This window comes from Ascidiella aspersa, chromosome 3 (assembly GCF_963924565.1).
Source record: "Ascidiella aspersa chromosome 3, kaAscAspe10.2, whole genome shotgun sequence".
Classification (NCBI taxonomy): Eukaryota; Metazoa; Chordata; class Ascidiacea; order Phlebobranchia; family Ascidiidae; genus Ascidiella; species Ascidiella aspersa.
In genome coordinates, this window is record NC_139449.1 from 11,493,726 (window position 1) to 11,520,894 (window position 27,169).

The following is a 27,169-nucleotide window of genomic DNA, read 5'->3' on the forward strand; positions in this document are numbered from 1 at the left end:
TCACGAACCTGTCATGCTCTTCGTTGGTTACCAGTGTTCTGCGAGGTCAACATGGTCGGCGTTGTCAGCAAAACTTGCGCACGTGTGCTGTTGCATAAAATGTTGCATCATTTTATTATTTTCATTTTCTATATTAAGTATATGTTTGTTCCAACCTTTTGTATTAAAAAAAATATTATTCAGCTTTTCTTTATTGTTTTGTCTTTATATATGCGCACGTATTTATCTGTTATGTTTCAGTTTTCAAATGTTATTCATGTAATTTCATGGTTCCAAATATACAGCAAAGTTCGTGTATTTCATTAATGTTTCAACTACCAACTTCCAATCAGTTATATCTAGAATTATGTTAAGGTTTACAATTTGAGCGGAATCGAAATAACATAAGAGTAGAAAAAGCAAATGAATAACTTCAGCCTTTGAAAAAGATCTCCCCGTCGGGGAATCGAACCCCGGTCTCCCGCGTGACAGGCGGGGATACTGACCACTATACTAACGAGGAAGACGTGACAGGGTAGCATACCTATATTGGCTGGTGTTATTTCGCGTTTTGAATAATAAGAAAGAAAAAAAAAGCTTCTGAGATTTGGAATGTCACATTTACAAATTAATATATCATATCAACTCTATCCATATTTTTGTTAACAATTGTATGGTTTACTAATCGAACCGTGTTTCCTATACATCTCAGATGATAGAAATATTCAACATTAAACGTAAGACCACTTGCAAACAAATTAAATTGCATTTGAACGTTATTGATTTGTGTGTCTTTCAAAAAGAACAAGAATTGGTGATTTCAAAATAATAGCTAAACACATTTTTGTTGAATACTGTAAAGTTGTAAAACCATCAGTGATAATTGGAAATATTATTTTAATTGGCTCGTCATTATACGTGTATATTTATCAACAAGCTTTAGATATCTCTAGTTTAACTAAGTGAAGATTTATATTCAGTTGAGTACTTATTCAAGGTACTGAAAAACTTATTTTGTATATTTGTCTTTAGTGCATCGTTTGCTTTGATGAGATTGAAACTGAAAAATACTTGATAAACTGATTAAAGAGGTAATACAGATTGTGATTAGTACATCAAAGGGACAGCCGTTCTGCAAGCGGGTGGGTCAATGAATTTGAAAAAACAACACTGATAAGGTTAACAGAAAATTTCAGCATTGCTTCATTAGACAGTTCTCCTTTTTTCTTTGTAATTATCAAAATCAGCTTTGCTGCCTATATAAATACGGAATCAACTACTTGGCTTATACTTCGTTTGACACAATTATAAAAGCGAGTTCAATTTATCGCAAGACGACTTTAGTAATAAAATGTCACCCAATGCTGTTGAGAACTGCAATGCAATCGGACTCCTGAGCATGAGTTTCTGTGAAACGCTTCACGTGTCTCCAAAGATTGAAATATTTCATACAGCGAAACCAAAACGTAGAATGAAGAGACAATCAACCAACAGTAAACCCACTTGCATTAACAAATCTGCAACGACTAGTACAACAAGGAAACGAGCTCGAAGCGAAGAAAATGAACATGTAAACGATCGTTTGCAATGCCAACCAGAATGCCTTTTCAAAGACTATCGACAGCAAGCGAAACGTTTTAGACACGTGTCAGATATCACTGCTTGCAAAAATTCTTCTTACGCTCACCAAACAACTACAGTGCCAATTGGAAGAAGAATCAATTTCAGTAAAATATCTGATGTTGGTCCATCTTTCCCGAACCTGTCATGCTCTTCGTTGGTTACCAGTGTTCTGCGAGGTCAACATGGTCGGCGTTGTCAGCAAAACTTGCGCACGTGTGCTGTTGCATAAAATGTTGCATCATTTTATTATTTTCATTTTCTATATTAAGTATATGTTTGTTCCAACCTTTTGTATTAAAAAAATATTATTCAGCTTTTCTTTATTGTTTTGTCTTTATATATGCGCACGTATTTATCTGTTATGTTTCAGTTTTCAAATGTTATTCATGTAATTTCATGGTTCCAAATATACAGCAAAGTTCGTGTATTTCATTCATGTTTCAACTACCAACTTCCAATCAGTTATATCTAGAATTATGTTAAGGTTTACAATTTGAGCGGAATCGAAATAACATAAGAGTAGAAAAAGCAAATGAATAACTTCAGCCTTTGAAAAAGATCTCCCCGTCGGGGAATCGAACCCCGGTCTCCCGCGTGACAGGCGGGGATACTGACCACTATACTAACGAGGAAGACGTGACAGGGTAGCATACCTATATTGGCTGGTGTTATTTCGCGTTTTGAATAATAAAAAAAAAAAAAAGCTTCTGAGATTTGGAATGTCACATTTACAAATTAATATATCATATTAACTCTATCCATATTTTTGTTAACAATTGTATGGTTTACTAATCGAACCGTGTTTCCTATACATCTCAGATGATGAAAATATTCAACATTAAACGTAAGACTACTTGCAAACAAATTAAATTGCATTTGAACTTTATTGATTTGTGTGTCTTTCAAAAAGAACAAGAATTGGTGATTTCAAAATAATAGCTAAACACATTTTTGTTGAATACTGTAAAGTTGTAAAACCATCAGTGATAATTGGAAATATTATTTTAATTGGCTCGTCATTATACGTGTATATTTATCAACAAGCTTTAGATATCTCTAGTTTAACTAAGTGAAGATTTATATTCAGTTGAGTACTTATTCAAGGTACTGAAAAACTTATTTTGTATATTTGTCTTTAGTGCATCGTTTGCTTTGATGAGATTGAAACCGAAAAATACTTGATAAACTGATCAAAGAGGTAATACAGATTGTGATTAGTACATCAAAGGGACAGCCGTTCTGCAAGCGGGTGGGTCAATGAATTTGAAAAAACAACACTGATAAGGTTAACAGAAAATTTCAGCAGCGCTTCATTAGACAGTTCTCCTTTTTTCTTTGTAATTATCAAAATCAGCTTTGCTGCCTATATAAATACGGAATCAACTACTTGGCTTATACTTCGTTTGACACAATTATAAAAGCGAGTTCAATTTATCGCAAGACGACTTTAGTAATAAAATGTCACCCAATGCTGTTGAGAACTGCAATGCAATCGGACTCCTGAGCATGAGTTTCTGTGAAACGCTTCACGTGTCTCCAAAGATTGAACGATTTCATACAGCGAAACCAAGACGTAGAATGAAGAGACAATCAACCAACAGTAAACCCACTTGCATTAACAAATCTGCAACGACTAGTACAACAAGGAAACGAGCTCGAAGCGAAGAAAATGAACATGTAAACGATCGTTTGCAATGCCAACCAGAATGCCTTTTCAAAGACTATCGACAGCAAGCGAAACGTTTTAGACACGTGTCAGATATCACTGCTTGCAAAAATCCTTCTTACGCTCACCAAACAACTACAGTGCCAATTGGAAGAAGAATCAATTTCAGTAAAATATCTGATGTTGGTCCATCTTTCCCGAACCTGTCATGCTCTTCGTTGGTTACCAGTGTTCTGCGAGGTCAACATGGTCGAAGTTGTCAGCAAAACTTGCGCACGTGTGCTGTTGCATAAAATGTTGCATAATTTTATTATTTTCATTTTCTATATTTAGTATATGTTTGTTCCAACCTTTTGTATTAAAAAAAATATTATTCAGCTTTTCTTTATTGTTTTGTCTTTATATATGCGCACGTATTTATCTGTTATGTTTCAGTTTTCAAATGTTATTCATGTAATTTCATGGTTCCAAATATACAGCAAAGTTCGTGTATTTCATTCATGTTTCAACTACCAACTTCCAATCAGTTATATCTAGAATTATGTTAAGGTTTACAATTTGAGCGGAATCGAAATAACATAAGAGTAGAAAAAGCAAATGAATAACTTCAGCCTTTGAAAAAGATCTCCCCGTCGGGGAATCGAACCCCGGTCTCCCGCGTGACAGGCGGGGATACTGACCACTATACTAACGAGGAAGACGTGACAGGGTAGCATACCTATATTGGCTGGTGTTATTTCGCGTTTTGAATAATAAAAAAAAAAAAAAGCTTCTGAGATTTGGAATGTCACATTTACAAATTAATATATCATATTAACTCTATCCATATTTTTGTTAACAATTGTATGGTTTACTAATCGAACCGTGTTTCCTATACATCTCAGATGATGAAAATATTCAACATTAAACGTAAGACTACTTGCAAACAAATTAAATTGCATTTGAACTTTATTGATTTGTGTGTCTTTCAAAAAGAACAAGAATTGGTGATTTCAAAATAATAGCTAAACACATTTTTGTTGAATACTGTAAAGTTGTAAAACCATCAGTGATAATTGGAAATATTATTTTAATTGGCTCGTCATTATACGTGTATATTTATCAACAAGCTTTAGATATCTCTAGTTTAACTAAGTGAAGATTTATATTCAGTTGAGTACTTATTCAAGGTACTGAAAAACTTATTTTGTATATTTGTCTTTAGTGCATCGTTTGCTTTGATGAGATTGAAACCGAAAAATACTTGATAAACTGATCAAAGAGGTAATACAGATTGTGATTAGTACATCAAAGGGACAGCCGTTCTGCAAGCGGGTGGTCAATGAATTTGAAAAAACAACACTGATAAGGTTAACAGAAAATTTCAGCAGCGCTTCATTAGACAGTTCTCCTTTTTTGTTTGTAATTATCAAAATCAACTTTGCTGCCTATAAAAATATGGAATCAACTACTTGGCTTATACTTCGTTTGACACAATTATAAAAGCGAGTTCAATTTATCGCAAGACGACTTTAGTAATAAAATGTCACCCAATGCTGTTGAGAACTGCAATGCAATCGGACTCCTGAGCATGAGTTTCTGTGAAACGCTTCACGTGTCTCCAAAGATTGAAAGATTTCATACAGCGAAACCAAGACGTAGAATGAAGAGACAATCAACCAACAGTAAACCCACTTGCATTAACAAATCTGCAACGACTAGTACAACAAGGAAACGAGCTCGAAGCGAAGAAAATGAACATGTAAACGATCGTTTGCAATGCCAACCAGAATGCCTTTTCAAAGACTATCGACAGCAAGCGAAACGTTTTAGACACGTGTCAGATATCACTGCTTGCAAAAATCCTTCTTACGCTCACCAAACAACTACAGTGCCAATTGGAAGAAGAATCAATTTCAGTAAAATATCTGATGTTGGTCCATCTTTCCCGAACCTGTCATGCTCTTCGTTGGTTACCAGTGTTCTGCGAGGTCAACATGGTCGGCGTTGTCAGCAAAACTTGCGCACGTGTGCTGTTGCATAAAATGTTGCATCATTTTATTATTTTCATTTTCTATATTAAGTATATGTTTGTTCCAACCTTTTGTATTAAAAAAAATGTTATTCAGCTTTTCTTTATTGTTTTGTCTTTATATATGCGCACGTATTTATCTGTTATGTTTCAGTTTTCAAATGTTATTCATGTAATTTCATGGTTCCAAATATACAGCAAAGTTCGTGTATTTCATTCATGTTTCAACTACCAACTTCCAATCAGTTATATCTAGAATTATGTTAAGGTTTACAATTTGAGCGGAATCGAAATAACATAAGAGTAGAAAAAGCAAATGAATAACTTCAGCCTTTGAAAAAGATCTCCCCGTCGGGGAATCGAACCCCGGTCTCCCGCGTGACAGGCGGGGATACTGACCACTATACTAACGAGGAAGACGTGACAGGGTAGCATACCTATATTGGCTGGTGTTATTTCGCGTTTTGAATAATAAGAAAGAAAAAAAAAGCTTCTGAATTTGGAATGTCACATTTACAAATTAATATATCATATCAACTCTATCCATATTTTTGTTAACAATTGTATGGTTTACTAATCGAACCGTGTTTCCTATACATCTCAGATGATAGAAATATTCAACATTAAACGTAAGACCACTTGCAAACAAATTAAATTGCATTTGAACTTTATTGATTTGTGTGTCTTTCAAAAAGAACAAGAATTTGTGATTTCAAAATAATAGCTAAACACATTTTTGTTGAATACTGTAAAGTTGTAAAACCATCAGTAATAATTGGAAATATTATTTTAATTGGCTGGTTATTATACGTGTATATTTATCAACAAGCTTTAGATATCTCTAGTTTAACTAAGTGAAGATTTATATTCAGTTGAGTACTTATTCAAGGTACTGAAAAACTTATTTTGTATATTTGTCTTTAGTGCATCGTTTGCTTTGATGAGATTGAAACCGAAAAATACTTGATAAACTGATCAAAGAGGTAATACAGATTGTGATTAGTACATCAAAGGGACAGCCGTTCTGCAAGCGGGTGGGTCAATGAATTTGAAAAAACAACACTGATAAGGTTAACAGAAAATTTCAGCAGCGCTTCATTAGACAGTTCTCCTTTTTTCTTTGTAATTATCAAAATCAGCTTTGCTGCCTATATAAATACGGAATCAACTACTTGGCTTATACTTCGTTTGACACAATTATAAAAGCGAGTTCAATTTATCGCAAGACGACTTTAGTAATAAAATGTCACCCAATGCTGTTGAGAACTGCAATGCAATCGGACTCCTGAGCATGAGTTTCTGTGAAACGCTTCACGTGTCTCCAAAGATTGAAATATTTCATACAGCGAAACCAAGACGTAGAATGAAGAGACAATCAACCAACAGTAAACCCACTTGCATTAACAAATCTGCAACGACTAGTACAACAAGGAAACGAGCTCGAAGCGAAGAAAATGAACATGTAAACGATCGTTTGCAATGCCAACCAGAATGCCTTTTCAAAGACTATCGACAGCAAGCGAAACGTTTTAGACACGTGTCAGATATCACTGCTTGCAAAAATTCTTCTTACGCTCACCAAACAACTACAGTGCCAATTGGAAGAAGAATCAATTTCAGTAAAATATCTGATGTTGGTCCATCTTTCCCGAACCTGTCATGCTCTTCGTTGGTTACCAGTGTTCTGCGAGGTCAACATGGTCGGCGTTGTCAGCAAAACTTGCGCACGTGTGCTGTTGCATAAAATGTTGCATCATTTTATTATTTTCATTTTCTATATTAAGTATATGTTTGTTCCAACCTTTTGTATTAAAAAAATATTATTCAGCTTTTCTTTATTGTTTTGTCTTTATATATGCGCACGTATTTATCTGTTATGTTTCAGTTTTCAAATGTTATTCATGTAATTTCATGGTTCCAAATATACAGCAAAGTTCGTGTATTTCATTCATGTTTCAACTACCAACTTCCAATCAGTTATATCTAGAATTATGTTAAGGTTTACAATTTGAGCGGAATCGAAATAACATAAGAGTAGAAAAAGCAAATGAATAACTTCAGCCTTTGAAAAAGATCTCCCCGTCGGGGAATCGAACCCCGGTCTCCCGCGTGACAGGCGGGGATACTGACCACTATACTAACGAGGAAGACGTGACAGGGTAGCATACCTATATTGGCTGGTGTTATTTCGCGTTTTGAATAATAAAAAAAAAAAAAAGCTTCTGAGATTTGGAATGTCACATTTACAAATTAATATATCATATTAACTCTATCCATATTTTTGTTAACAATTGTATGGTTTACTAATCGAACCGTGTTTCCTATACATCTCAGATGATGAAAATATTCAACATTAAACGTAAGACTACTTGCAAACAAATTAAATTGCATTTGAACTTTATTGATTTGTGTGTCTTTCAAAAAGAACAAGAATTGGTGATTTCAAAATAATAGCTAAACACATTTTTGTTGAATACTGTAAAGTTGTAAAACCATCAGTGATAATTGGAAATATTATTTTAATTGGCTCGTCATTATACGTGTATATTTATCAACAAGCTTTAGATATCTCTAGTTTAACTAAGTGAAGATTTATATTCAGTTGAGTACTTATTCAAGGTACTGAAAAACTTATTTTGTATATTTGTCTTTAGTGCATCGTTTGCTTTGATGAGATTGAAACCGAAAAATACTTGATAAACTGATCAAAGAGGTAATACAGATTGTGATTAGTACATCAAAGGGACAGCCGTTCTGCAAGCGGGTGGGTCAATGAATTTGAAAAAACAACACTGATAAGGTTAACAGAAAATTTCAGCAGCGCTTCATTAGACAGTTCTCCTTTTTTCTTTGTAATTATCAAAATCAGCTTTGCTGCCTATATAAATACGGAATCAACTACTTGGCTTATACTTCGTTTGACACAATTATAAAAGCGAGTTCAATTTATCGCAAGACGACTTTAGTAATAAAATGTCACCCAATGCTGTTGAGAACTGCAATGCAATCGGACTCCTGAGCATGAGTTTCTGTGAAACGCTTCACGTGTCTCCAAAGATTGAACGATTTCATACAGCGAAACCAAGACGTAGAATGAAGAGACAATCAACCAACAGTAAACCCACTTGCATTAACAAATCTGCAACGACTAGTACAACAAGGAAACGAGCTCGAAGCGAAGAAAATGAACATGTAAACGATCGTTTGCAATGCCAACCAGAATGCCTTTTCAAAGACTATCGACAGCAAGCGAAACGTTTTAGACACGTGTCAGATATCACTGCTTGCAAAAATCCTTCTTACGCTCACCAAACAACTACAGTGCCAATTGGAAGAAGAATCAATTTCAGTAAAATATCTGATGTTGGTCCATCTTTCCCGAACCTGTCATGCTCTTCGTTGGTTACCAGTGTTCTGCGAGGTCAACATGGTCGAAGTTGTCAGCAAAACTTGCGCACGTGTGCTGTTGCATAAAATGTTGCATAATTTTATTATTTTCATTTTCTATATTAAGTATATGTTTGTTCCAACCTTTTGTATTAAAAAAAATATTATTCAGCTTTTCTTTATTGTTTTGTCTTTATATATGCGCACGTATTTATCTGTTATGTTTCAGTTTTCAAATGTTATTCATGTAATTTCATGGTTCCAAATATACAGCAAAGTTCGTGTATTTCATTCATGTTTCAACTACCAACTTCCAATCAGTTATATCTAGAATTATGTTAAGGTTTACAATTTGAGCGGAATCGAAATAACATAAGAGTAGAAAAAGCAAATGAATAACTTCAGCCTTTGAAAAAGATCTCCCCGTCGGGGAATCGAACCCCGGTCTCCCGCGTGACAGGCGGGGATACTGACCACTATACTAACGAGGAAGACGTGACAGGGTAGCATACCTATATTGGCTGGTGTTATTTCGCGTTTTGAATAATAAAAAAAAAAAAAAGCTTCTGAGATTTGGAATGTCACATTTACAAATTAATATATCATATTAACTCTATCCATATTTTTGTTAACAATTGTATGGTTTACTAATCGAACCGTGTTTCCTATACATCTCAGATGATGAAAATATTCAACATTAAACGTAAGACTACTTGCAAACAAATTAAATTGCATTTGAACTTTATTGATTTGTGTGTCTTTCAAAAAGAACAAGAATTGGTGATTTCAAAATAATAGCTAAACACATTTTTGTTGAATACTGTAAAGTTGTAAAACCATCAGTGATAATTGGAAATATTATTTTAATTGGCTCGTCATTATACGTGTATATTTATCAACAAGCTTTAGATATCTCTAGTTTAACTAAGTGAAGATTTATATTCAGTTGAGTACTTATTCAAGGTACTGAAAAACTTATTTTGTATATTTGTCTTTAGTGCATCGTTTGCTTTGATGAGATTGAAACCGAAAAATACTTGATAAACTGATCAAAGAGGTAATACAGATTGTGATTAGTACATCAAAGGGACAGCCGTTCTGCAAGCGGGTGGTCAATGAATTTGAAAAAACAACACTGATAAGGTTAACAGAAAATTTCAGCAGCGCTTCATTAGACAGTTCTCCTTTTTTGTTTGTAATTATCAAAATCAACTTTGCTGCCTATAAAAATATGGAATCAACTACTTGGCTTATACTTCGTTTGACACAATTATAAAAGCGAGTTCAATTTATCGCAAGACGACTTTAGTAATAAAATGTCACCCAATGCTGTTGAGAACTGCAATGCAATCGGACTCCTGAGCATGAGTTTCTGTGAAACGCTTCACGTGTCTCCAAAGATTGAACGATTTCATACAGCGAAACCAAGACGTAGAATGAAGAGACAATCAACCAACAGTAAACCCACTTGCATTAACAAATCTGCAACGACTAGTACAACAAGGAAACGAGCTCGAAGCGAAGAAAATGAACATGTAAACGATCGTTTGCAATGCCAACCAGAATGCCTTTTCAAAGACTATCGACAGCAAGCGAAACGTTTTAGACACGTGTCAGATATCACTGCTTGCAAAAATCCTTCTTACGCTCACCAAACAACTACAGTGCCAATTGGAAGAAGAATCAATTTCAGTAAAATATCTGATGTTGGTCCATCTTTCCCGAACCTGTCATGCTCTTCGTTGGTTACCAGTGTTCTGCGAGGTCAACATGGTCGAAGTTGTCAGCAAAACTTGCGCACGTGTGCTGTTGCATAAAATGTTGCATAATTTTATTATTTTCATTTTCTATATTAAGTATATGTTTGTTCCAACCTTTTGTATTAAAAAAAATATTATTCAGCTTTTCTTTATTGTTTTGTCTTTATATATGCGCACGTATTTATCTGTTATGTTTCAGTTTTCAAATGTTATTCATGTAATTTCATGGTTCCAAATATACAGCAAAGTTCGTGTATTTCATTCATGTTTCAACTACCAACTTCCAATCAGTTATATCTAGAATTATGTTAAGGTTTACAATTTGAGCGGAATCGAAATAACATAAGAGTAGAAAAAGCAAATGAATAACTTCAGCCTTTGAAAAAGATCTCCCCGTCGGGGAATCGAACCCCGGTCTCCCGCGTGACAGGCGGGGATACTGACCACTATACTAACGAGGAAGACGTGACAGGGTAGCATACCTATATTGGCTGGTGTTATTTCGCGTTTTGAATAATAAAAAAAAAAAAAAGCTTCTGAGATTTGGAATGTCACATTTACAAATTAATATATCATATTAACTCTATCCATATTTTTGTTAACAATTGTATGGTTTACTAATCGAACCGTGTTTCCTATACATCTCAGATGATGAAAATATTCAACATTAAACGTAAGACTACTTGCAAACAAATTAAATTGCATTTGAACTTTATTGATTTGTGTGTCTTTCAAAAAGAACAAGAATTGGTGATTTCAAAATAATAGCTAAACACATTTTTGTTGAATACTGTAAAGTTGTAAAACCATCAGTGATAATTGGAAATATTATTTTAATTGGCTCGTCATTATACGTGTATATTTATCAACAAGCTTTAGATATCTCTAGTTTAACTAAGTGAAGATTTATATTCAGTTGAGTACTTATTCAAGGTACTGAAAAACTTATTTTGTATATTTGTCTTTAGTGCATCGTTTGCTTTGATGAGATTGAAACCGAAAAATACTTGATAAACTGATCAAAGAGGTAATACAGATTGTGATTAGTACATCAAAGGGACAGCCGTTCTGCAAGCGGGTGGTCAATGAATTTGAAAAAACAACACTGATAAGGTTAACAGAAAATTTCAGCAGCGCTTCATTAGACAGTTCTCCTTTTTTGTTTGTAATTATCAAAATCAACTTTGCTGCCTATAAAAATATGGAATCAACTACTTGGCTTATACTTCGTTTGACACAATTATAAAAGCGAGTTCAATTTATCGCAAGACGACTTTAGTAATAAAATGTCACCCAATGCTGTTGAGAACTGCAATGCAATCGGACTCCTGAGCATGAGTTTCTGTGAAACGCTTCACGCGTCTCCAAAGATTGAAAGATTTCATACAGCGAAACCAAGACGTAGAATGAAGAGACAATCAACCAACAGTAAACCCACTTGCATTAACAAATCTGCAACGACTAGTACAACAAGGAAACGAGCTCGAAGCGAAGAAAATGAACATGTAAACGATCGTTTGCAATGCCAACCAGAATGCCTTTTCAAAGACTATCGACAGCAAGCGAAACGTTTTAGACACGTGTCAGATATCACTGCTTGCAAAAATCCTTCTTACGCTCACCAAACAACTACAGTGCCAATTGGAAGAAGAATCAATTTCAGTAAAACATCTGATGTTGGTCCATCTTTCACGAACCTGTCATGCTCTTCGTTGGTTACCAGTGTTCTGCGAGGTCAACATGGTCGGCGTTGTCAGCAAAACTTGCGCACGTGTGCTGTTGCATAAAATGTTGCATCATTTTATTATTTTCATTTTCTATATTAAGTATATGTTTGTTCCAACCTTTTGTATTATAAAAAATATTATTCAGCTTTTCTTTATTGTTTTGTCTTTATATATGCGCACGTATTTATCTGTTATGTTTCAGTTTTCAAATGTTATTCATGTAATTTCATGGTTCCAAATATACAGCAAAGTTCGTGTATTTCATTAATGTTTCAACTACCAACTTCCAATCAGTTATATCTAGAATTATGTTAAGGTTTACAATTTGAGCGGAATCGAAATAACATAAGAGTAGAAAAAGCAAATGAATAACTTCAGCCTTTGAAAAAGATCTCCCCGTCGGGGAATCGAACCCCGGTCTCCCGCGTGACAGGCGGGGATACTGACCACTATACTAACGAGGAAGACGTGACAGGGTAGCATACCTATATTGGCTGGTGTTATTTCGCGTTTTGAATAATAAGAAAGAAAAAAAAAGCTTCTGAGATTTGGAATGTCACATTTACAAATTAATATATCATATCAACTCTATCCATATTTTTGTTAACAATTGTATGGTTTACTAATCGAACCGTGTTTCCTATACATCTCAGATGATAGAAATATTCAACAGTGCCAATTGGAAGAAGAATCAATTTCAGTAAAATATCTGATGTTGGTCCATCTTTCCCGAACCTGTCATGCTCTTCGTTGGTTACCAGTGTTCTGCGAGGTCAACGTGGTCGGCGTTGTCAGCAAAACTTGCGCACGTGTGCTGTTGCATAAAATGTTGCATCATTTTATTATTTTCATTTTCTATATTAAGTATATGTTTGTTCCAACCTTTTGTATTAAAAACAATATTATTCAGCTTTTCTTTATTGTTTTGTCTTTATATATGCGCACGTATTTATCTGTTATGTTTCAGTTTTCAAATGTTATTCATGTAATTTCATGGTTCCAAATATACAGCAAAGTTCGTGTATTTCATTCATGTTTCAACTACCAACTTCCAATCAGTTATATCTAGAATTATGTTAAGGTTTACAATTTGAGCGGAATCGAAATAACATAAGAGTAGAAAAAGCAAATGAATAACTTCAGCCTTTCAAAAAGATCTCCCCGTCGGGGAATCGAACCCCGGTCTCCCGCGTGACAGGCGGGGATACTGACCACTATACTAACGAGGAAGACGTGACAGGGTAGCATACCTATATTGGCTGGTGTTATTTCGCGTTTTGAATAATAAGAAAGAAAAAAAAAGCTTCTGAGATTTGGAATGTCACATTTACAAATTAATATATCATATCAACTCTATCCATATTTTTGTTAACAATTGTATGGTTTACTAATCGAACCGTGTTTCCTATACATCTCAGATGATAGAAATATTCAACATTAAACGTAAGACCACTTACAAACAAATTAAATTGCATTTGAACTTTATTGATTTGTGTGTCTTTCAAAAAGAACAAGAATTGGTGATTTCAAAATAATAGCTAAACACATTTTTGTTGAATACTGTAAAGTTGTAAAACCATCAGTGATAATTGGAAATATTATTTTAATTGGCTCGTCATTATACGTGTATATTTATCAACAAGCTTTAGATATCTCTAGTTTAACTAAGTGAAGATTTATATTCAGTTGAGTACTTATTCAAGGTACTGAAAAACTTATTTTGTATATTTGTCTTTAGTGCATCGTTTGCTTTGATGAGATTGAAACCGAAAAATACTTGATAAACTGATTAAAGAGGTAATACAGATTGTGATTAGTACTTTAAAGGGACAGCCGTTCTGCAAGCGGGTGGTCAATGTATTTGAAGAAACAACACTGATAAGGTTAACAGAAAATTTCAGCAGCGCTTCATTAGACAGTTCTCCTTTTTTGTTTGGAATTATCAAAATCAGCTTTGCTGCCAATATAAATATGGAATCAACTACTTGGCTTATACTTCGTTTGACACAATTATAAAAGCGAGTTCAATTTATCGCAAGACGACTTTAGTAATAAAATGTCACCCAATGCTGTTGAGAACTGCAATGCAATCGGACTCCTGAGCATGAGTTTCTGTGAAACGCTTCACGTGTCTCCAAAGATTGAAATATTTCATACAGCGAAACCAAGACGTAGAATGAAGAGACAATCAACCAACAGTAAACCCACTTGCATTAACAAATCTGCAACGACTAGTACAACAAGGAAACGAGCTCGAAGCGAAGAAAATGAACATGTAAACGATCGTTTGCAATGCCAACCAGAATGCCTTTTCAAAGACTATCGACAGCAAGCGAAACGTTTTAGACACGTGTCAGATATCACTGCTTGCAAAAATTATTCTTACGCTCACCAAACAACTACAGTGCCAATTGGAAGAAGAATCAATTTCAGTAAAATATCTGATGTTGGTCCATCTTTCCCGAACCTGTCATGCTCTTCGTTGGTTACCAGTGTTCTGCGAGGTCAACATGGTCGGCGTTGTCAGCAAAACTTGCGCACGTGTGCTGTTGCATAAAATGTTGCATCATTTTATTATTTTCATTTTCTATATTAAGTATATGTTTGTTCCAACCTTTTGTATTAAAAAAAATATTATTCAGCTTTTCTTTATTGTTTTGTCTTTATATATGCGCACGTATTTATCTGTTATGTTTCAGTTTTCAAATGTTATTCATGTAATTTCATGGTTCCAAATATACAGCAAAGTTCGTGTATTTCATTCATGTTTCAACTACCAACTTCCAATCAGTTATATCTAGAATTATGTTAAGGTTTACAATTTGAGCGGAATCGAAATAACATAAGAGTAGAAAAAGCAAATGAATAACTTCAGCCTTTGAAAAAGATCTCCCCGTCGGGGAATCGAACCCCGGTCTCCCGCGTGACAGGCGGGGATACTGACCACTATACTAACGAGGAAGACGTGACAGGGTAGCATACCTATATTGGCTGGTGTTATTTCGCGTTTTGAATAATAAGAAAGAAAAAAAAAGCTTCTGAGATTTGGAATGTCACATTTACAAATTAATATATCATATCAACTCTATCCATATTTTTGTTAACAATTGTATGGTTTACTAATCGAACCGTGTTTCCTATACATCTCAGATGATAGAAATATTCAACATTAAACGTAAGACCACTTGCAAACAAATTAAATTGCATTTGAACTTTATTGATTTGTGTGTCTTTCAAAAAGAACAAGAATTGGTGATTTCAAAATAATAGCTAAACACATTTTTGTTGAATACTGTAAAGTTGTAAAACCATCAGTGATAATTGGAAATATTATTTTAATTGGCTCGTCATTATACGTGTATATTTATCAACAAGCTTTAGATATCTCTAGTTTAACTAAGTGAAGATTTATATTCAGTTGAATACTTATTCAAGGTACTGAAAAACTTATTTTGTATATTTGTCTTTAGTGCATCGTTTGCTTTGATGAGATTGAAACCGAAAAATACTTGATAAACTGATTAAAGAGGTAATACAGATTGTGATTAGTACATCAAAGGGACAGCCGTTCTGCAAGCGGGTGGTCAATGAATTTGAAAAAACAACACTGATAAGGTTAACAGAAATTTCAGCAGCGCTTCATTAGACAGTTCTCCTTTTTTCTTTGTAATTATCAAAATCAGCTTTGCTGCCTATATAAATACGGAATCAACTACTTGGCTTATACTTCGTTTGACACAATTATAAAAGCGAGTTCAATTTATCGCAAGACGACTTTAGTAATAAAATGTCACCCAATGCTGTTGAGAACTGCAATGCAATCGGACTCCTGAGCATGAGTTTCTGTGAAACGCTTCACGTGTCTCCAAAGATTGAACGATTTCATACAGCGAAACCAAGACGTAGAATGAAGAGACAATCAACCAACAGTAAACCCACTTGCATTAACAAATCTGCAACGACTAGTACAACAAGGAAACGAGCTCGAAGCGAAGAAAATGAACATGTAAACGATCGTTTGCAATGCCAACCAGAATGCCTTTTCAAAGACTATCGACAGCAAGCGAAACGTTTTAGACACGTGTCAGATATCACTGCTTGCAAAAATCCTTCTTACGCTCACCAAACAACTACAGTGCCAATTGGAAGAAGAATCAATTTCAGCAAAAAAACATCTGATGTTGGTCCATCTTTCCCGAACCTGTCATGCTCTTCGTTGGTTACCAGTGTTCTGCGAGGTCAACATGGTCGGCGTTGTCAGCAAAACTTGCGCACGTGTGCTGTTGCATAAAATGTTGCATCATTTTATTATTTTCATTTTCTATATTAAGTATATGTTTGTTCCAACCTTTTGTATTAAAAAAAATATTATTCAGCTTTTCTTTATTGTTTTGTCTTTATATATGCGCACGTATTTATCTGTTATGTTTCAGTTTTCAAATGTTATTCATGTAATTTCATGGTTCCAAATATACAGCAAAGTTCGTGTATTTCATTCATGTTTCAACTTCCAATCAGTTATATCTAGAATTATGTTAAGGTTTACAATTTGAGCGGAATCGAAATAACATAAGAGTAGAAAAAGCAAATGAATAACTTCAGCCTTTGAAAAAGATCTCCCCGTCGGGGAATCGAACCCCGGTCTCCCGCGTGACAGGCGGGGATACTGACCACTATACTAACGAGGAAGACGTTACAGGGTAGCATACCTATATTGGCTGGTGTTATTTCGCGTTTTGAATAATAAGAAAGAAAAAAAAAGCTTCTGAGATTTGGAATGTCACATTTACAAATTAATATATCATATCAACTCTATCCATATTTTTGTTAACAATTGTATGGTTTACTAATCGAACCGTGTTTCCTATACATCTCAGATGATATAAATATTCAACATTAAACGTAAGACCACTTGCAAACAAATTAAATTGCATTTGAACTTTATTGATTTGTGTGTCTTTCAAAAAGAACAAGAATTTGTGATTTCAAAATAATAGCTAAACACATTTTTGTTGAATACTGTAAAGTTGTAAAACCATCAGTGATAATTGGAAATATTATTTTAATTATCTGGTCATTATACGTGTATATTTATCAACAAGCTTTAGATATCTCTAGTTTAACTAAGTGAAGATTTATATTCAGTTGAGTACTTATTCAAGGTACTGAAAAACTTATTTTGTATATTTGTCTTTAGTGCATCGTTTGCTTTGATGAGATTGAAACCGAAAAATACTTGATAAACTGATTAAAGAGGTAATACAGATTGTGATTAGTACATCAAAGGGACAGCCGTTCTGCAAGCGGGTGGTCAATGAATTTGAAAAAACAACACTGATAAGGTTAACAGAAAATTTCAGCAGCGCTTCATTAGACAGTTCTCCTTTTTTCTTTGTAATTATCAAAATCAACTTTGCTGCCTATATAAATACGGAATCAACTACTTGGCTTATACTTCGTTTGACACAATTATAAAAGCGAGTTCAATTTATCGCAAGACGACTTTAGTAATAAAATGTCACCCAATGCTGTTGAGAACTGCAATGCAATCGGACTCCTGAGCATGAGTTTCTGTGAAACGCTTCACGTGTCTCCAAAGATTGAACGATTTCATACAGCGAAACCAAGACGTAGAATGAAGAGACAATCAACCAACAGTAAACCCACTTGCATTAACAAATCTGCAACGACTAGTACAACAAGGAAACGAGCTCGAAGCGAAGAAAATGAACATGTAAACGATCGTTTGCAATGCCAACCAGAATGCCTTTTCAAAGACTATCGACAGCAAGCGAAACGTTTTAGACACGTGTCAGATATCACTGCTTGCAAAAATCCTTCTTACGCTCACCAAACAACTACAGTGCCAATTGGAAGAAGAATCAATTTCAGTAAAATATCTGATGTTGGTCCATCTTTCCCGAACCTGTCATGCTCTTCGTTGGTTACCAGCGTTCTGCGAGGTCAACATGGTCGGCGTTGTCAGCAAAACTTGCGCACGTGTGCTGTTGCATAAAATGTTGCATCATTTTATTATTTTCATTTTCTATATTAAGTATATGTTTGTTCCAACCTTTTGTATTAAAAAAAATATTATTCAGCTTTTCTTTATTGTTTTGTCTTTATATATGCGCACGTATTTATCTGTTATGTTTCAGTTTTCAAATGTTATTCATGTAATTTCATGGTTCCAATTATACAGCAAAGTTCGTGTATTTCATTCATGTTTCAACTTCCAATCAGTTATATCTAGAATTATGTTAAGGTTTACAATTTGAGCGGAATCGAAATAACATAAGAGTAGAAAAAGCAAATGAATAACTTCAGCCTTTGAAAAAGATCTCCCCGTCGGGGAATCGAACCCCGGTCTCCCGCGTGACAGGCGGGGATACTGACCACTATACTAACGAGGAAGACGTTACAGGGTAGCATACCTATATTGGCTGGTGTTATTTCGCGTTTTGAATAATAAGAAAGAAAAAAAAAGCTTCTGAGATTTGGAATGTCACATTTACAAATTAATATATCATATCAACTCTATCCATATTTTTGTTAACAATTGTATGGTTTACTAATCGAACCGTGTTTCCTATACATCTCAGATGATATAAATATTCAACATTAAACGTAAGACCACTTGCAAACAAATTAAATTGCATTTGAACTTTATTGATTTGTGTGTCTTTCAAAAAGAACAAGAATTTGTGATTTCAAAATAATAGCTAAACACATTTTTGTTGAATACTGTAAAGTTGTAAAACCATCAGTGATAATTGGAAATATTATTTTAATTGGCTGGTCATTATACGTGTATATTTATCAACAAGCTTTAGATATCTCTAGTTTAACTAAGTGAAGATTTATATTCAGTTGAGTACTTATTCAAGGTACTGAAAAACTTATTTTGTATATTTGTCTTTAGTGCATCGTTTGCTTTGATGAGATTGAAACCGAAAAATACTTGATAAACTGATTAAAGAGGTAATACAGATTGTGATTAGTACATCAAAGGGACAGCCGTTCTGCAAGCGGGTGGTCAATGAATTTGAAAAAACAACACTGATAAGGTTAACAGAAAATTTCAGCAGCGCTTCATTAGACAGTTCTCCTTTTTTCTTTGTAATTATCAAAATCAGCTTTGCTGCCTATATAAATACGGAATCAACTACTTGGCTTATACTTCGTTTGACACAATTATAAAAGCGAGTTCAATTTATCGCAAGACGACTTTAGTAATAAAATGTCACCCAATGCTGTTGAGAACTGCAATGCAATCGGACTCCTGAGCATGAGTTTCTGTGAAACGCTTCACGTGTCTCCAAAGATTGAACGATTTCATACAGCGAAACCAAGACGTAGAATGAAGAGACAATCAACCAACAGTAAACCCACTTGCATTAACAAATCTGCAACGACTAGTACAACAAGGAAACGAGCTCGAAGCGAAGAAAATGAACATGTAAACGATCGTTTGCAATGCCAACCAGAATGCCTTTTCAAAGACTATCGACAGCAAGCGAAACGTTTTAGACACGTGTCAGATATCACTGCTTGCAAAAATCCTTCTTACGCTCACCAAACAACTACAGTGCCAATTGGAAGAAGAATCAATTTCAGTAAAATATCTGATGTTGGTCCATCTTTCCCGAACCTGTCATGCTCTTCGTTGGTTACCAGCGTTCTGCGAGGTCAACATGGTCGGCGTTGTCAGCAAAACTTGCGCACGTGTGCTGTTGCATAAAATGTTGCATCATTTTATTATTTTCATTTTCTATATTAAGTATATGTTTGTTCCAACCTTTTGTATTAAAAAAAATATTATTCAGCTTTTCTTTATTGTTTTGTCTTTATATATGCGCACGTATTTATCTGTTATGTTTCAGTTTTCAAATGTTATTCATGTAATTTCATGGTTCCAAATATACAGCAAAGTTCGTGTATTTCATTCATGTTTCAACTTCCAATCAGTTATATCTAGAATTATGTTAAGGTTTACAATTTGAGCGGAATCGAAATAACATAAGAGTAGAAAAAGCAAATGAATAACTTCAGCCTTTGAAAAAGATCTCCCCGTCGGGGAATCGAACCCCGGTCTCCCGCGTGACAGGCGGGGATACTGACCACTATACTAACGAGGAAGACGTTACAGGGTAGCATACCTATATTGGCTGGTGTTATTTCGCGTTTTGAATAATAAGAAAGAAAAAAAAAGCTTCTGAGATTTGGAATGTCACATTTACAAATTAATATATCATATCAACTCTATCCATATTTTTGTTAACAATTGTATGGTTTACTAATCGAACCGTGTTTCCTATACATCTCAGATGATAGAAATATTCAACATTAAACGTAAGACCACTTGCAAACAAATTAAATTGCATTTGAACTTTATTGATTTGTGTGTCTTTCAAAAAGAACAAGAATTTGTGATTTCAAAATAATAGCTAAACACATTTTTGTTGAATACTGTAAAGTTGTAAAACCATCAGTGATAATTGGAAATATTATTTTAATTGGCTGGTCATTATACGTGTATATTTATCAACAAGCTTTAGATATCTCTAGTTTAACTAAGTGAAGATTTATATTCAGTTGAGTACTTATTCAAGGTACTGAAAAACTTATTTTGTATATTTGTCTTTAGTGCATCGTTTGCTTTGATGAGATTGAAACCGAAAAATACTTGATAAACTGATTAAAGAGGTAATACAGATTGTGATTAGTACATCAAAGGGACAGCCGTTCTGCAAGCGGGTGGTCAATGAATTTGAAAAAACAACACTGATAAGGTTAACAGAAAATTTCAGCAGCGCTTCATTAGACAGTTCTCCTTTTTTCTTTGTAATTATCAAAATCAGCTTTGCTGCCTATATAAATACGGAATCAACTACTTGGCTTATACTTCGTTTGACACAATTATAAAAGCGAGTTCAATTTATCGCAAGACGACTTTAGTAATAAAATGTCACCCAATGCTGTTGAGAACTGCAATGCAATCGGACTCCTGAGCATGAGTTTCTGTGAAACGCTTCACGTGTCTCCAAAGATTGAACGATTTCATACAGCGAAACCAAGACGTAGAATGAAGAGACAATCAACCAACAGTAAACCCACTTGCATTAACAAATCTGCAACGACTAGTACAACAAGGAAACGAGCTCGAAGCGAAGAAAATGAACATGTAAACGATCGTTTGCAATGCCAACCAGAATGCCTTTTCAAAGACTATCGACAGCAAGCGAAACGTTTTAGACACGTGTCAGATATCACTGCTTGCAAAAATCCTTCTTACGCTCACCAAACAACTACAGTGCCAATTGGAAGAAGAATCAATTTCAGTAAAATATCTGATGTTGGTCCATCTTTCCCGAACCTGTCATGCTCTTCGTTGGTTACCAGCGTTCTGCGAGGTCAACATGGTCGGCGTTGTCAGCAAAACTTGCGCACGTGTGCTGTTGCATAAAATGTTGCATCATTTTATTATTTTCATTTTCTATATTAAGTATATGTTTGTTCCAACCTTTTGTATTAAAAAAAATATTATTCAGCTTTTCTTTATTGTTTTGTCTTTATATATGCGCACGTATTTATCTGTTATGTTTCAGTTTTCAAATGTTATTCATGTAATTTCATGGTTCCAAATATACAGCAAAGTTCGTGTATTTCATTCATGTTTCAACTTCCAATCAGTTATATCTAGAATTATGTTAAGGTTTACAATTTGAGCGGAATCGAAATAACATAAGAGTAGAAAAAGCAAATGAATAACTTCAGCCTTTGAAAAAGATCTCCCCGTCGGGGAATCGAACCCCGGTCTCCCGCGTGACAGGCGGGGATACTGACCACTATACTAACGAGGAAGACGTTACAGGGTAGCATACCTATATTGGCTGGTGTTATTTCGCGTTTTGAATAATAAGAAAGAAAAAAAAAGCTTCTGAGATTTGGAATGTCACATTTACAAATTAATATATCATATCAACTCTATCCATATTTTTGTTAACAATTGTATGGTTTACTAATCGAACCGTGTTTCCTATACATCTCAGATGATAGAAATATTCAACATTAAACGTAAGACCACTTGCAAACAAATTAAATTGCATTTGAACTTGTTAACAATTGTATGGTTTACTAATCGAACCGTGTTTCCTATACATCTCAGATGATAGAAATATTCAACATTAAACGTAAGACCACTTGCAAACAAATTAAATTGCATTTGAACTTGTTAACAATTGTATGGTTTACTAATCGAACCGTGTTTCCTATACATCTCAGATGATAGAAATATTCAACATTAAACGTAAGACCACTTGCAAACAAATTAAATTGCATTTGAACTTTATTGATTTGTGTGTCTTTCAAAAAGAACAAGAATTTGTGATTTCAAAATAATAGCTAAACACATTTTTGTTGAATACTGTAAAGTTGTAAAACCATCAGTGATAATTGGAAATATTATTTTAATTGGCTGGTCATTATACGTGTATATTTATCAACAAACTTTAGATATCTCTAGTTTAACTAAGTGAAGATTTATATTCAGTTGAGTACTTATTCAAGGTACTGAAAAACTTATTTTGTATATTTGTCTTTAGTGCATCGTTTGCTTTGATGAGATTGAAACCGAAAAATACTTGATAAACTGATTAAAGAGGTAATACAGATTGTGATTAGTACATCAAAGGGACAGCCGTTCTGCAAGCGGGTGGTCAATGAATTTGAAAAAACAACACTGATAAGGTTAACAGAAAATTTCAGCAGCGCTTCATTAGACAGTTCTCCTTTTTTCTTTGTAATTATCAAAATCAGCTTTGCTGCCTATATAAATACGGAATCAACTACTTGGCTTATACTTCGTTTGACACAATTATAAAAGCGAGTTCAATTTATCGCAAGACGACTTTAGTAATAAAATGTCACCCAATGCTGTTGAGAACTGCAATGCAATCGGACTCCTGAGCATGAGTTTCTGTGAAACGCTTCACGTGTCTCCAAAGATTGAAATATTTCATACAGCGAAACCAAGACGTAGAATGAAGAGACAATCAACCAACAGTAAACCCACTTGCATTAACAAATCTGCAACGACTAGTACAACAAGGAAACGAGCTCGAAGCGAAGAAAATGAACATGTAAACGATCGTTTGCAATGCCAACCAGAATGCCTTTTCAAAGACTATCGACAGCAAGCGAAACGTTTTAGACACGTGTCAGATATCACTGCTTGCAAAAATTCTTCTTACGCTCACCAAACAACTACAGTGCCAATTGGAAGAAGAATCAATTTCAGTAAAATATCTGATGTTGGTCCATCTTTCCCGAACCTGTCATGCTCTTCGTTGGTTACCAGTGTTCTGCGAGGTCAACATGGTCGGCGTTGTCAGCAAAACTTGCGCACGTGTGCTGTTGCATAAAATGTTGCATCATTTTATTATTTTCATTTTCTATATTAAGTATATGTTTGTTCCAACCTTTTGTATTAAAAACAATATTATTCAGCTTTTCTTTATTGTTTTGTCTTTATATATGCGCACGTATTTATCTGTTATGTTTCAGTTTTCAAATGTTATTCATGTAATTTCATGGTTCCAAATATACAGCAAAGTTCGTGTATTTCATTCATGTTTCAACTACCAACTTCCAATCAGTTATATCTAGAATTATGTTAAGGTTTACAATTTGAGCGGAATCGAAATAACATAAGAGTAGAAAAAGCAAATGAATAACTTCAGCCTTTCAAAAAGATCTCCCCGTCGGGGAATCGAACCCCGGTCTCCCGCGTGACAGGCGGGGATACTGACCACTATACTAACGAGGAAGACGTGACAGGGTAGCATACCTATATTGGCTGGTGTTATTTCGCGTTTTGAATAATAAGAAAGAAAAAAAAGCTTCTGAGATTTGGAATGTCACATTTACAAATTAATATATCATATCAACTCTATCCATATTTTTGTTAACAATTGTATGGTTTACTAATCGAACCGTGTTTCCTATACATCTCAGATGATAGAAATATTCAACATTAAACGTAAGACCACTTACAAACAAATTAAATTGCATTTGAACTTTATTGATTTGTGTGTCTTTCAAAAAGAACAAGAATTGGTGATTTCAAAATAATAGCTAAACACATTTTTGTTGAATACTGTAAAGTTGTAAAACCATCAGTGATAATTGGAAATATTATTTTAATTGGCTCGTCATTATACGTGTATATTTATCAACAAGCTTTAGATATCTCTAGTTTAACTAAGTGAAGATTTATATTCAGTTGAGTACTTATTCAAGGTACTGAAAAACTTATTTTGTATATTTGTCTTTAGTGCATCGTTTGCTTTGATGAGATTGAAACCGAAAAATACTTGATAAACTGATTAAAGAGGTAATACAGATTGTGATTAGTACTTTAAAGGGACAGCCGTTCTGCAAGCGGGTGGTCAATGAATTTGAAAAAACAACACTGATAAGGTTAACAGAAAATTTCAGCAGCGCTTCATTAGACAGTTCTCCTTTTTTGTTTGGAATTATCAAAATCAGCTTTGCTGCCAATATAAATATGGAATCAACTACTTGGCTTATACTTCGTTCGACACAATTATAAAAGCGAGTTCAATTTATCGCAAGACGACTTTAGTAATAAAATGTCACCCAATGCTGTTGAGAACTGCAATGCAATCGGACTCCTGAGCATGAGTTTCTGTGAAACGCTTCACGTGTCTCCAAAGATTGAACGATTTCATACAGCGAAACCAAGACGTAGAATGAAGAGACAATCAACCAACAGTAAACCCACTTGAATTAACAAATCTGCAACGACTAGTACAACAAGGAAACGAGCTCGAAGCGAAGAAAATGAACATGTAAACGATCGTTTGCAATGCCAACCAGAATGCCTTTTCAAAGACTATCGACAGCAAGCGAAACGTTTTAGACACGTGTCAGATATCACTGCTTGCAAAAATCCTTCTTACGCTCACCAAACAACTACAGTGCCAATTGGAAGAAGAATCAATTTCAGTAAAATATCTGATGTTGGTCCATCTTTCCCGAACCTGTCATGCTCTTCGTTGGTTACCAGTGTTCTGCGAGGTCAACATGGTCGGCGTTGTCAGCAAAACTTGCGCACGTGTGCTGTTGCATAAAATGTTGCATCATTTTATTATTTTCATTTTCTATATTAAGTATATGTTTGTTCCAACATTTTGTATTAAAAAAAATATTATTCAGCTTTTCTTTATTGTTTTGTCTTTATATATGCGCACGTATTTATCTGTTATGTTTCAGTTTTCAAATGTTATTCATGTAATTTCATGGTTCCAAATATACAGCAAAGTTCGTGTATTTCATTCATGTTTCAACTACCAACTTCCAATCAGTTATATCTAGAATTATGTTAAGGTTTACAATTTGAGCGGAATCGAAATAACATAAGAGTAGAAAAAGCAAATGAATAACTTCAGCCTTTGAAAAAGATCTCCCCGTCGGGGAATCGAACCCCGGTCTCCCGCGTGACAGGCGGGGATACTGACCACTATACTAACGAGGAAGACGTGACAGGGTAGCATACCTATATTGGCTGGTGTTATTTCGCGTTTTGAATAATAAGAAAGAAAAAAAAAGCTTCTGAGTTTGGAATGTCACATTTACAAATTAATATATCATATCAACTCTATCCATATTTTTGTTAACAATTGTATGGTTTACTAATCGAACCGTGTTTCCTATACATCTCAGATGATAGAAATATTCAACATTAAACGTAAGACCACTTGCAAACAAATTAAATTGCATTTGAACTTTATTGATTTGTGTGTCTTTCAAAAAGAACAAGAATTTGTGATTTCAAAATAATAGCTAAACACATTTTTGTTGAATACTGTAAAGTTGTAAAACCATCAGTGATAATTGGAAATATTATTTTAATTGGCTGGTCATTATACGTGTATATTTATCAACAAGATTTAGATATCTCTAGTTTAACTAAGTGAAGATTTATATTCAGTTGAGTACTTATTCAAGGTACTGAAAAACTTATTTTGTATATTTGTCTTTAGTGCATCGTTTGCTTTGATGAGATTGAAACCGAAAAATACTTGATAAACTGATTAAAGAGGTAATACAGATTGTGATTAGTACATCAAAGGGACAGCCGTTCTGCAAGCGGGTGGTCAATGAATTTGAAAAAACAACACTGATAAGGTTAACAGAAAATTTCAGCAGCGCTTCATTAGACAGTTCTCCTTTTTTCTTTGTAATTATCAAAATCAGCTTTGCTGCCTATATAAATACGGAATCAACTACTTGGCTTATACTTCGTTTGACACAATTATAAAAGCGAGTTCAATTTATCGCAAGACGACTTTAGTAATAAAATGTCACCCAATGCTGTTGAGAACTGCAATGCAATCGGACTCCTGAGCATGAGTTTCTGTGAAACGCTTCACGTGTCTCCAAAGATTGAAATATTTCATACAGCGAAACCAAGACGTAGAATGAAGAGACAATCAACCAACAGTAAACCCACTTGCATTAACAAATCTGCAACGACTAGTACAACAAGGAAACGAGCTCGAAGCGAAGAAAATGAACATGTAAACGATCGTTTGCAATGCCAACCAGAATGCCTTTTCAAAGACTATCGACAGCAAGCGAAACGTTTTAGACACGTGTCAGATATCACTGCTTGCAAAAATTATTCTTACGCTCACCAAACAACTACAGTGCCAATTGGAAGAAGAATCAATTTCAGTAAAATATCTGATGTTGGTCCATCTTTCCCGAACCTGTCATGCTCTTCGTTGGTTACCAGTGTTCTGCGAGGTCAACATGGTCGGCGTTGTCAGCAAAACTTGCGCACGTGTGCTGTTGCATAAAATGTTGCATCATTTTATTATTTTCATTTTCTATATTAAGTATATGTTTGTTCCAACCTTTTGTATTAAAAAAAATATTATTCAGCTTTTCTTTATTGTTTTGTCTTTATATATGAGCACGTATTTATCTG

General features: G+C 34.4%; 16 non-coding genes across 16 annotated transcripts; all 16 read right to left on the reverse strand.

The window, feature by feature from the left end:
• Positions 1 to 430: 430 nt before the first annotated feature.
• Trnad-guc (transfer RNA aspartic acid (anticodon GUC)) lies at positions 431 to 502 on the reverse strand. The gene has a single exon. It is a non-coding gene; the product is annotated as a tRNA-Asp (tRNA).
• Positions 503 to 2,162: 1,660 nt separating this feature from the next.
• Positions 2,163 to 2,234, reverse strand: Trnad-guc (transfer RNA aspartic acid (anticodon GUC)). Its single transcript has one exon. It is a non-coding gene; the product is annotated as a tRNA-Asp (tRNA).
• A 1,659-nt stretch (positions 2,235 to 3,893) lies between these two features.
• Positions 3,894 to 3,965, reverse strand: Trnad-guc (transfer RNA aspartic acid (anticodon GUC)). The gene has a single exon. It is a non-coding gene; the product is annotated as a tRNA-Asp (tRNA).
• Positions 3,966 to 5,623: 1,658 nt separating this feature from the next.
• On the reverse strand, positions 5,624 to 5,695 carry Trnad-guc (transfer RNA aspartic acid (anticodon GUC)). The gene has a single exon. It is a non-coding gene; the product is annotated as a tRNA-Asp (tRNA).
• A 1,659-nt stretch (positions 5,696 to 7,354) lies between these two features.
• Trnad-guc (transfer RNA aspartic acid (anticodon GUC)) lies at positions 7,355 to 7,426 on the reverse strand. Its single transcript has one exon. It is a non-coding gene; the product is annotated as a tRNA-Asp (tRNA).
• A 1,659-nt stretch (positions 7,427 to 9,085) lies between these two features.
• Positions 9,086 to 9,157, reverse strand: Trnad-guc (transfer RNA aspartic acid (anticodon GUC)). The gene has a single exon. It is a non-coding gene; the product is annotated as a tRNA-Asp (tRNA).
• A 1,658-nt stretch (positions 9,158 to 10,815) lies between these two features.
• Trnad-guc (transfer RNA aspartic acid (anticodon GUC)) lies at positions 10,816 to 10,887 on the reverse strand. Its single transcript has one exon. It is a non-coding gene; the product is annotated as a tRNA-Asp (tRNA).
• Positions 10,888 to 12,545: 1,658 nt separating this feature from the next.
• On the reverse strand, positions 12,546 to 12,617 carry Trnad-guc (transfer RNA aspartic acid (anticodon GUC)). The gene has a single exon. It is a non-coding gene; the product is annotated as a tRNA-Asp (tRNA).
• Positions 12,618 to 13,310: 693 nt separating this feature from the next.
• Trnad-guc (transfer RNA aspartic acid (anticodon GUC)) lies at positions 13,311 to 13,382 on the reverse strand. The gene has a single exon. It is a non-coding gene; the product is annotated as a tRNA-Asp (tRNA).
• Positions 13,383 to 15,042: 1,660 nt separating this feature from the next.
• Trnad-guc (transfer RNA aspartic acid (anticodon GUC)) lies at positions 15,043 to 15,114 on the reverse strand. The gene has a single exon. It is a non-coding gene; the product is annotated as a tRNA-Asp (tRNA).
• Positions 15,115 to 16,769: 1,655 nt separating this feature from the next.
• Trnad-guc (transfer RNA aspartic acid (anticodon GUC)) lies at positions 16,770 to 16,841 on the reverse strand. The gene has a single exon. It is a non-coding gene; the product is annotated as a tRNA-Asp (tRNA).
• A 1,653-nt stretch (positions 16,842 to 18,494) lies between these two features.
• Trnad-guc (transfer RNA aspartic acid (anticodon GUC)) lies at positions 18,495 to 18,566 on the reverse strand. The gene has a single exon. It is a non-coding gene; the product is annotated as a tRNA-Asp (tRNA).
• Positions 18,567 to 20,219: 1,653 nt separating this feature from the next.
• Trnad-guc (transfer RNA aspartic acid (anticodon GUC)) lies at positions 20,220 to 20,291 on the reverse strand. Its single transcript has one exon. It is a non-coding gene; the product is annotated as a tRNA-Asp (tRNA).
• A 1,653-nt stretch (positions 20,292 to 21,944) lies between these two features.
• Positions 21,945 to 22,016, reverse strand: Trnad-guc (transfer RNA aspartic acid (anticodon GUC)). Its single transcript has one exon. It is a non-coding gene; the product is annotated as a tRNA-Asp (tRNA).
• Positions 22,017 to 23,908: 1,892 nt separating this feature from the next.
• Trnad-guc (transfer RNA aspartic acid (anticodon GUC)) lies at positions 23,909 to 23,980 on the reverse strand. The gene has a single exon. It is a non-coding gene; the product is annotated as a tRNA-Asp (tRNA).
• A 1,659-nt stretch (positions 23,981 to 25,639) lies between these two features.
• Positions 25,640 to 25,711, reverse strand: Trnad-guc (transfer RNA aspartic acid (anticodon GUC)). Its single transcript has one exon. It is a non-coding gene; the product is annotated as a tRNA-Asp (tRNA).
• Positions 25,712 to 27,169: the final 1,458 nt, after the last annotated feature.